This window comes from Cebus imitator, unplaced genomic scaffold (assembly GCF_001604975.1).
Source record: "Cebus imitator isolate Cc_AM_T3 unplaced genomic scaffold, Cebus_imitator-1.0 Scaffold38, whole genome shotgun sequence".
Taxonomy (NCBI): Eukaryota; Metazoa; Chordata; class Mammalia; order Primates; family Cebidae; genus Cebus; species Cebus imitator.
The window spans coordinates 11,245,588-11,255,392 of NW_016107353.1; the positions used below are offsets into that span (position 1 = coordinate 11,245,588).

General features: G+C 42.1%; 1 protein-coding gene and 1 pseudogene across 1 annotated transcript in view; one reads left to right on the forward strand and one right to left on the reverse strand.

The window, feature by feature from the left end:
* LOC119470708 (zinc finger protein 726-like) overlaps positions 1-9,805 on the reverse strand; it is a 561,873-nt gene that overhangs the window by 515,380 nt on the left and 36,688 nt on the right. The window lies entirely within an intron of this gene.
* The window catches only part of LOC108301910, a 101,280-nt pseudogene continuing 100,989 nt past the window's right edge, over positions 9,515-9,805 (forward strand).

Consider the following 9,805-nt stretch of genomic DNA (forward strand, 5'->3'; position numbering starts at 1 on the left):
AGCGAAACTCCATCTCAAAAAAAAAAAAAATAATAATAATAATAATAATAATAGCAATAATTAAATAAAAATGATATTTGACCTTCTTCAACTTATATTTTAATAAATATGTAATTTGTATTTATATCAAACTTGTATGAAATTTCAAAAATTTTATATATGTCAGTATGTGTTAGTAGTCATAATAATGGTTATTTTTATAAATTATTGTAGGCCACAGATATAATCAATATAACCATTTTAAGTAATTTCCACAGTTAATGGTTTAATTCTTATGTAGTTTCTGAAAACCTCAAAGCTTGCAAATTCCTAGAGTATTGTGTCTTTAAGGAGGTTCATGAAAAGTTGGAAAAGGCCCAGACAAGTTGAGTACAGGTTTCTAATCATTTTAAAATCATATTGTTTATACTGCATAAGAATTGTGAAAAATCTTTTTGTTTTTAAAGACGGGGTTTCACCCTGTTGGTCAGGCTGGTCTTGAACTCCTGACCTCAGGTGATCTGCCTGCCTTGGCCTCCAAAGTGCTTGGATTACAGGTGTGAGCCACCATGCCCAGCCCTTTTTTTTTTTTTTTTTTTTGAGACTGAGTTTCACTTTTGTTACCCAGGCTGGAGTGCAATGGCATGATCTCAGCTCACTGCAACCTCCGCCTCCTGGGTTCAAGCAATTCTCCTGCCTCAACCTCCCGAGTAGCTGGGACTACAGGCTGCGCTACTATGCCCAGATAATTTTTGTATTTTTAGTAGAGACACGGTTACACCATGTTGACCAGGATGGTCTCGATCTCTCGACCTCGTGATCCACCCGCCTCGGCCTCCCAAAGTGCTGGGATTATAGGCGTGAGCCATCACGCCCCGTGAAATTGTGAAAATTCTAATGAAGAGACTGACTCTTATAAAACTGCTAACCCAGGCAAATCAAATTTATTTGAGTATTAGGAAAATACTCTGTGTAATCTAATGTGACAGAGAATTTTAAGATATTGTGCTAAAACAGCTTGTACTAACATTTTTTAGATATGCCATTTCAAGAAACTCTGTTGACTGAGTCAAACTACCAAAGAGAACCCCTCCGCTATCAGCGCTATGCTTCTAAATTGGAGAAACAAGCCTGGTATTGAAGAGGACTTAAATTTAATGTTCAATGTGGACTCATGAAGAACCTAGACAGCCAACAGCCACTTGTTCATTCCTGAGTTCTTAAAGCTTCCATTATTAGCAGCTCTGCATTCCATTACTCATTACAGAAGAAATAAAATAATCTGAATTGAATATAAATTGTGTGTGTGTGTGATTATTCTATAATAAATTATTAAAATAGGTTAAGACCAATGTTTTTTCATCAAAAATTTAATCCTGTAAAGACAATCAAAACTTCATGTACATTTCTGCTACCTGATGGCCTATCTAATCATGTATGCATAAATTTTATTCAATTGTCATTTTAAATGCATATATTCTGGTAATATAAAAGCTTTCTTATGTAAGAAAGCTGATGTTACAACAGCAGCTAAAAGGATATAAAGAAATATATTTTTTTGGACTGGTCGTGGTGGCTCTCACCTGTAATCTCAGCAATTTGGGAGGCTAAGCAGGTGGATTACCTGAGGTCAAGACCAACCTGATCAACATGGGGAAACCCTGTCTCTACTAAAAATAAAAATAAAAATAAAAATAAAATTATCTGTACATGGTGGTGGGCACCTGTAATCCCAGCTATTCATGAGGCAGAGGCAGAAGAATTGCTTGAATTCAGGAGGTGGAGGTTATGGGTGAGCCAAGATCACACCATTGCACTCCAGCCTGGGCAACAAGAGCAACGTTGTCTCAAAAAATACATATATATATTTTTTATCATGGGACATTTCTGAAAAAGTCTTCAATGATAAAGATACTTATTTCACTAGACAAGTTGTAAAACTGTTAAATAAGGAATTACAGATACATTAGTATTGTGTAAAGCTAACTAAATTGACTGGATCACTTTTGTAATTACAGATTGATGACAATCAGATCCACTGAGACAGGAAAAAATATGTTGGCCTCGCTGGACATGGTGGCTCACACCTGTAATCCCAGCACTTTGGGAGGCTGAAGAGGGTAGATCACGAGGTCAGGAGTTTGAGACCAGCCTTGTCAGTATGGTAAAACCGCATATCTACTAAAAATACAAAAATTAGCTAGACATGGTGGTGCGTGCTTGTAGTTCCAGCTACTCAGGAGGCTGAGGCAGAAGAATCGCTTGAACCTGGGAGGCAGGGGTTGCAGTAAACTGAGATCATGCCACTGCACTCCAGCCTGGGTGCCAGAGTGACTCTGTCTCAAAAAAGAAAAATATGTTGGCTCATGTAACATACTCACTGGAAGGCCTATGCACCTAATAAAACCTCATGTATCTTCTTCTACTGAAGTCTAATATTTATTTATTCATTTATTTATTATTTTACTTTAAGTTCCAGATTACATATGCAGAACGTGCAGGTTTGTTACAGTTATATGTGTGCCATGGTGGTTTGCTGCACCTATTGACCTGTGCCCTTGCCCTCTACACGCCAACAGGCCCTGGTATGTGTTGTTCCCCTTCCTGTGTTCATGTGTTCTCATTGTTAAACTCCCACTTATAGGTGAGAACATGTGGTGTTTGGTTTTCTCTTTCTGTTAGTTTGCTGAGAATGACATAATCTCATTCTTTTTTATGGCTGTGTAGTATTCCATGGTGTATCTGTATCACATTTTCTTGATCCAGTCTATCATTGATGGGCATTTGGGTTTTCCATGGAAATCTAATATTTCTCTTTTCTTGAGACAGAGTTTCATTTTTGTTGCTGGAGTGCAGTGGCGCAATCTCGGCTCCCTGCAACCTTGGCCTCTTGGGTTCAACTGATTTTCCTGCCTCAGCGTCCCGAGTAGCTGGAATTACAGGTGCCCACCACAAAGCTTGGCTAATTTTTTGTATTTTTAGTAGAGATGGGGTTTCACCCTTTCGGCCAGGCTGGTCTCAAACTTCTGCCCTCAGATGATACACCCACTTTGGCTTCCCAAAGTGCTGGGATTACAGGAGTGAGCCACTGTATCTGACCAGAAATTTAAAATTTCTAAATGCAAGAAGGCTTTAATGCATTATGGCAATGTATATTTTTACTAGGTAAAGGAAGCCTTTAATAGTCTACTGACTGAGGATAGTAGAACTCTTTATAATTTAGAATCTAGAGATTAAGTCTGCCTGCCATCTACACTGAAGCAAGACTTCAAGACCTTGAACACTGGGTTTATAGTCTCACAACTTAGAAGGACCCCTCCAACACTTGCAATTGTAAACACATAGGAAGTCTTAAGTAAAGCTAAGCAGGGAACTTTCTCCTCAAAAAAAGATGGCAATCTTGATGGAGATGGCTTTCTTTATAAGTTCAAAAATCAAGACATCTCTGCTATCATGGCAAAGATTGTTCACAGCTTTCTAACAGCTCTACAAACAACAGAAATAGAAATCTCTTGTATGTACTCATGGGGTATACAAATATGTAGAGAATTTAGCTGCCAACATTATACATAACAAAACTTTTGCCTTGAGAGATAAAAGATGAATGACTAATATGGGTGAGAAGTTTCTTTTTCTTTTTCTCATTTTCTTTCTTTCACTTTTTTTTTTTTTTCAAGATGGGGTTTTGCTCTTGTTGCCCAGGCTGGAGTGCAATAGTGTGATCTCGGCTCACTGCAACCTCTGCCTCCTGGGTTCAAGTGATTCTCCTGCCTCCGCCTCCCAAGTAGCTGGGATCACAGTTGTATGCCACCACACCTGGCTAATTTTGTATTTTTAGTAGAGACAGGGTTTTTTCCATGTTGCTCAGGCTGGTCTCAAACTCCCGACCTCAGGTGATCCACCCACCTCGGCCTCCCAAAGTGCTGGAATTACCGTGCCTGGCCATAGGTTAGAAGCTTTAATGAAACATTTGTTGCCTCATAATATCAGAAACATAATATTAATCCACTGCTTTTAAACTACTTTATAAGTAAAAAATAACTTATTTGGAATAAAGAGCGTTGCCAGCAGGCTGTTGTTCTTCTGAATGGGCATCATTTGTTAGATTATTTTTTCCATTGCTTAGTGTAGATGAAGCAATGGTTAGAAATGTATTCCCCAAAATAAGGTTCTATAACAGACTCTAATGTAAAGGCTATGGTTACACAACAGGAGTTAAATGTTCTTACTAAAGTTGTGCTAAATAATAGAATTTCTCTCTCTTTTTTTTTTTTTTTTTTTGAGATGGAATTTCGCTGTAGTTACCCAGGCTGGAGTGCAATGGTGTGATCTCGGCTCACCACAACCTCCGCCTCCTCCTGGGTTCAAGCAATTCTCCTGGCTCAGCCTCCTGAGTAGCTGGGACTACAGGTGTGCGCCACCACGCTCAGCTAATTTTTGTATTTTTAGTAGAGATGGGGTTTTACCTTGTTGACCAGGATGGTCTCGATCTCTTGACCTCGTGATCCACCCGCCTCGGCCTCCCAAAGTGCTGGGATTACAGGCGTGAGCCACCGCGCCCGGCCCAGAATTTCTCTTGATTACTTACTGAATAAACAGAGAACTACCTGTGTGGTTGCCAATGCTTGTAGTTGCACATGGTAGAGTACACTGAGTATTACAGAGTGGTAGCGGATTAATTGACAGGCTGCTTGGTTGAAATGAGTAGACCATTTATCTAGCTAATTATTTAATCTATTTAATTTTAGTTGGCTGTTCTTGGGGACCTTGGCTAAGAAGCATGGTTTGAATTATTATTATTATTTTTTATTTTTAGAGATGGGGTTTCTCCATGTTGGTCAGGGTGGTTGTCTCAAACTCCTGAGCTCAGGCGATCCACCCACCTCAGCCTCCCAAAGTGCTGGAATTACAGGCGTGAGCCACTACGCCCGGCCTCAACTTTTTGGTTTTTGAGACAAAGTCTCACTGTGTAGCTCAGGCTGGAGTGCAGTGGCGTGATCTCATGTCAGTGCAAACTCTGCCTCCCAGGTTCAAGTGCTTCTCCTGCCTCAGCCTCCTGAGTGGCTGAGATTACAGGCATGCAGCACCTGGCTAATTTGTAGTATTTTTAGTAGAGACGGTGTTACACCATGTTGACCAGGCTGGTCTTGAACTCCTGGTCTCAAGGAATCTACGCACCTCGGCCTCCCAAAGTGCTAGGATTACAGGCATGAGCCACTGTGCTTGGCCAGTTTCAAATCTTAGTATTATCCTCCTGATAGTAAAAAACAGTAGTCTCCCCACTGTACTGTATTCTTTCGAAAGTTGTAAATGTTTGCATGCAGTCATCTCTAGAATGTCAAATAGTCTCTCTTTCACTGGAATGACAGAAACTCAAAGACATATGTGACTATGAAGACACCATAACTTATGAGTAACATGATAAGAACAAAAACCCTAAATAATAGAAACTGAGAGTGGTACTAGCCCTGAGTTTTGGTCAAACGCTGACCTATGTAAGAACTTTACCAAAAAGAGAGAGTTTTAAAAATAAAGTTGGCTGGGTGTGGTGGCTTATGCATGTAATCCCAACACTTTGAGAAGCCAAGGAGGGCAGATCACAAGGTCAGGAGATCGAGACCATCCTGGCCAACAGGTTGAAACTCTGTCTCTACTAAAACTACAAAAATTAGCTGGGTGTGGTGGTGCGTACTTGTAATCCCAGCTACTCAAGAGGCTGAGACACAAGAATTGCTTGATCCCAGGAGGAGGCAGTTGCAGTGAGCAGAGATCGTGCCATTGCACTGCAGCCTGGCGACACAGTGAGACTATCTCAAAACAAAACAAAACAAAGTTATTGGAGGCCATCATTCTAACTGAGCTTGTGCAGTAGTTCCAAACAGACTAAACCAAACCAAATCAAAATGAGTCACTAGTGCTAAATGTGACATACTTAAACTGAAAATTTAAGAAAATAAGTTGATCCTAAAACAAGCCAAGTTTATATTTTTCTTCTGAAAACAGCATACTCCAACACAAGGAAGACACCTCTAACCCTTTAAAAAAAAATAATAGTACAGGCACAGTGGCTTATGCCTGTAATCCCAGCACTTTGGGAGGCTAAGGAGGGTGGATCATGTGAGGTCAGGAGTTCGAGACTAGTCTGGCCAACACGGTGAAACTCCATCTCTACTAGAAATACAAAATTAGCCAGGCATGGTGGTGGGCACTGGTAATCACAGCTACTTGAGAGGCTGAGGCAGGAGAATCGCTTAAACTTGGAAGGCTGTGGTTGTACTGAGTCAAGATCACACCATTGCCATGCAGCCTGAGCGACAGAGCAAAACTTCATCTCAAAATAAATAAATAAATAAAATAAAAATAATAAAATAACCTGAAGTCCATGTTTCCACTTAAAAAAACCCCCACAGTTCTGCTATTTTACAGTGGGATTTGACACTAAATAAGTCCTTTTTTTTTTTGAGATGGAGTCTTGCTCTGTCACCCAGTTCGGAGTGCAGTAGAGAGATCTCAGCTCACTACAGCCTCCACCTCCTGGGTTTAAGTGATTGTCCTGCCTCAGCCTCCCAAGTAGCTAAAATTACAGGGACCCGCCATCATGCCCAGCTAATTTTTGTATTTTTGGAGAGACAGGATTTTACCATGTTGGCCAGGCGGGTCTTGAACTCCTGACCTCAGGTGGTCTGCCCACCTCGGACTCCCAAAGTGCAGGGATTAAAGGCGTGAGCAACCACACCCAGCCAATAAGTACGTTTTTGATAATGATGGAGTGATATCAATATCTGCAGTTTTGATGTATCTCTCGAAATTGAGATAACCAAAAGGAAGAAATTGTTAAATTAATTATATTCTAATGCTGCTAGCTTTCATGTTTAATTTTTTTCAATAGGTTTTTTTTACACACTAGATTGAAACCTAACTGATATATAAATAGACTGTACCAATTCTTGTACCTCCTGCAGTGTTTGGCAAATATAAGGATGTCAACTGTTCAAATCATGTTCAAATAAGGGAAATTCTAAGTTGATTCAATCTGGCTGTTTCGGTAACTCCCTTCGACTGCTGTATGTCACTACTTTTCCCACCTTGTGGCTATGCTGGGGTATCTCTGAGCCTGCTCTGGATTCACAAGCTATCTAATTTGCAAATCATTTTTTGCTCAATTTAACCCTTTTAAATTTAATTTCTCTAAAGTTTTTTTTTTAAGTTTTGAAATTATTTCTACAAAGAAAAATAAATAACGTTCTTGGGCTTTGACTTTCTCAGTCATCCCTCAGCTATTCTTTCAAAGTATTCTATGCCTGCTCAAAACGCTCCCACAATTTTTTTTTGAGACAGTGTCTCACTCTTTTATCCTGGCTGGAGTGTGGTGGTATAATCAATTATTGCTCATTGCAGCCTTAATCGTCTTGGCTCACGTAATCCTCCTGCTTCAGCCACGTTGAGTAACTGGTAATACCTGTCTAATTTTTAAAAATTGTTTTCCTATACACAGGATCTTACTGTGTTGCCCAGGCTGCACTTGAACTCCTGAACTCAAGTGATTCTTTCAACTCAGCCTCCCAAAGTCCTAGAATTACAGGTATGAGACACTGGGTGCTTCTGCAATTTCTTGACAGGATTATTCCCAACAATAAACAGTACTACATGGGCACGTGCACAGACACACACACACACACACACACACACACACACACATTCGGCTTCTATTGTGAAAATATCATTCTCCAGTATTTCCTGAGTCCTCAAAAGCCAATAGTTTGATCTTTGGAGGAGCACGAATGAACAAACTCAGTTTATCTGAGTTTCAGCCCAGTCACTTAGTAGCTGTGGGTCTTTGGACAGGTTCCTTGATGTAAAAGAGTTGTATAAACCACATATGCAATAAAGGCAAAATAACATCGATGGCAAAAATTGTAGCAATTTTCCTTTTTTTTATTTAGGCAGAGTCTCCTTCTGACACCCAGGCTGGAGTGCAGTGGCTTGATCATGGCTCATTGCAATCTCTGCCTCCTGGGTTGGAAAAATTCTCCTGCCCCAGCCTCCTGAGTAGCTGGGATTACATATGTGCACCACCATGATAGGCTAATATTTGTATTTTTATTAGAGATGGGGTTTCACCATGTTGGCCAGGCTGGTCTTGAACTCCTGACCTCAGGTGATCCACCCACCTCAGCTTCCGAAAGGGCCAGGAATACAGGCGTGAGCCACTGTGCCTGGCCATAGCAATTTTTCATCTCTCCTTTATCCATGCCCATTGCCAGGTGCTTTTACAGCTGTTCCCATTGAGTTACAGAACCTGTTTTACAAAATGTAAATGTGACTGACCTTTATTTGCTCAGGGCAGTAGAAACTTGTGAACTGACAGTTTGCTACTTTGGGAAACGGCTCAAATGGTCTCGCATATTTATTTTTTCTTTTCTTTTCTTTTTATTTATTTATTATTATTTTATTTTTTTGAGACGGAATCTTGCTCTGTTGCCCAGGCTGGAGTGAAGTGGCGCAATCTCATCTCACTGCAACCACCGCCTCTCAGGTTCAAGCGATTCTCCTGCCTCAGCCTCCTGAGTAGCTGAGATTACAGGCGGGTGCCACCATGCCTGGGTAATTTTAGAGACAGGGTTTCACCGTGTTAGCCACTATGGTCTTGACTGTGCCTTGCCCGCCTTTTTCTTTTTAAAGTTTGGCAACGGCCAGTGCAGTGACTTCCCAGCAATTTGGAAGGCAGAGGCAGGCGGATCACCTGAGGTCAGGAGTTCGAGACCAGTAGGGACAACATGGTGAAACCCTGTCTTTAATAAAACATAAAAATTAGCCGGGCATGGTGGCGGGTGCCTGGAATCCCAACTACTCGGGAGGCTGAGGCAGGAGAATCACTTGAGCCTGGAAGGCAAAGGTTGCAATGTGCCAAGACCGATCCTATATACTCCAGCTTGGGTAACAAAGCAAGACTCCGTATCAAGAAAAAAAAATGGCTATTGTGCTATAGCTGGTCTAGGTTTAGAACCTGAGCAACGCCATTTTATACAAGATAAAGCTGTTTTTCCAAAAATAAGTTGTAACGGCTGCCCCATTCTCCTCGCAGTAACTGCTGACCTTGGATCCTGTAAACAAAAACAGCTAGCTTGCTCTGAACAATGCCCACTATGTAAAACTTCTTCCCTTTCCTTATCAGTAACTGCCAGAATAAGTTTCTGTAAAGTTGCTTGCCCGGCATCCCCTCACCCTCTTGGTCCTAAAACCAGCATGTCGCTTTTCAGCTTAAAAACCCTGCTTTTCCTGAGCTCGGGGACTCAGTTTGGAAAGACGTGAGTGCTCTGTGGCTGCCGGCAATAAAGACTCTGCAATTTGGCATACATTTGTCCTGGTCTTGACTTTGATATTTGATCTGATATTACATTCTGGGGCAGAATGCAGAAAGCGCGGTGCAGGTGCAGGTGCAGGTGCAGTGCAGAGGTTGGCTGAGACGCACGGGAGCCCGCCGGCCTCTGTGTGCCTGTGACTGTCCGTGACACTCGGGCCCGGTCTCCCCGCGATGGCTCTCCCCACGGCTCCCGGCAGCCCTCTCCCCGCCGTAGCCCGAGGGCGAGGACGGCGAAAGAGGCTCGTTTGGACTCCGAGCCAAAGCGATGCCCTGCGAGCGTCCTTTGAGCGGAACCCCTACCCGGGCATGGCCACCAGACAACAGCTGGCCCAGGCCATCGGCGTTCCGGAGCCCAGGGTCCAGATCTGGTTTCAGAATGAGAGATCGCGCCGGCTGAGGCAGCACCGGCGGGAATCCAGGCCCTGGCCTGGCCCACGCGGCCCCCGAGAAGGCCGGCGACAG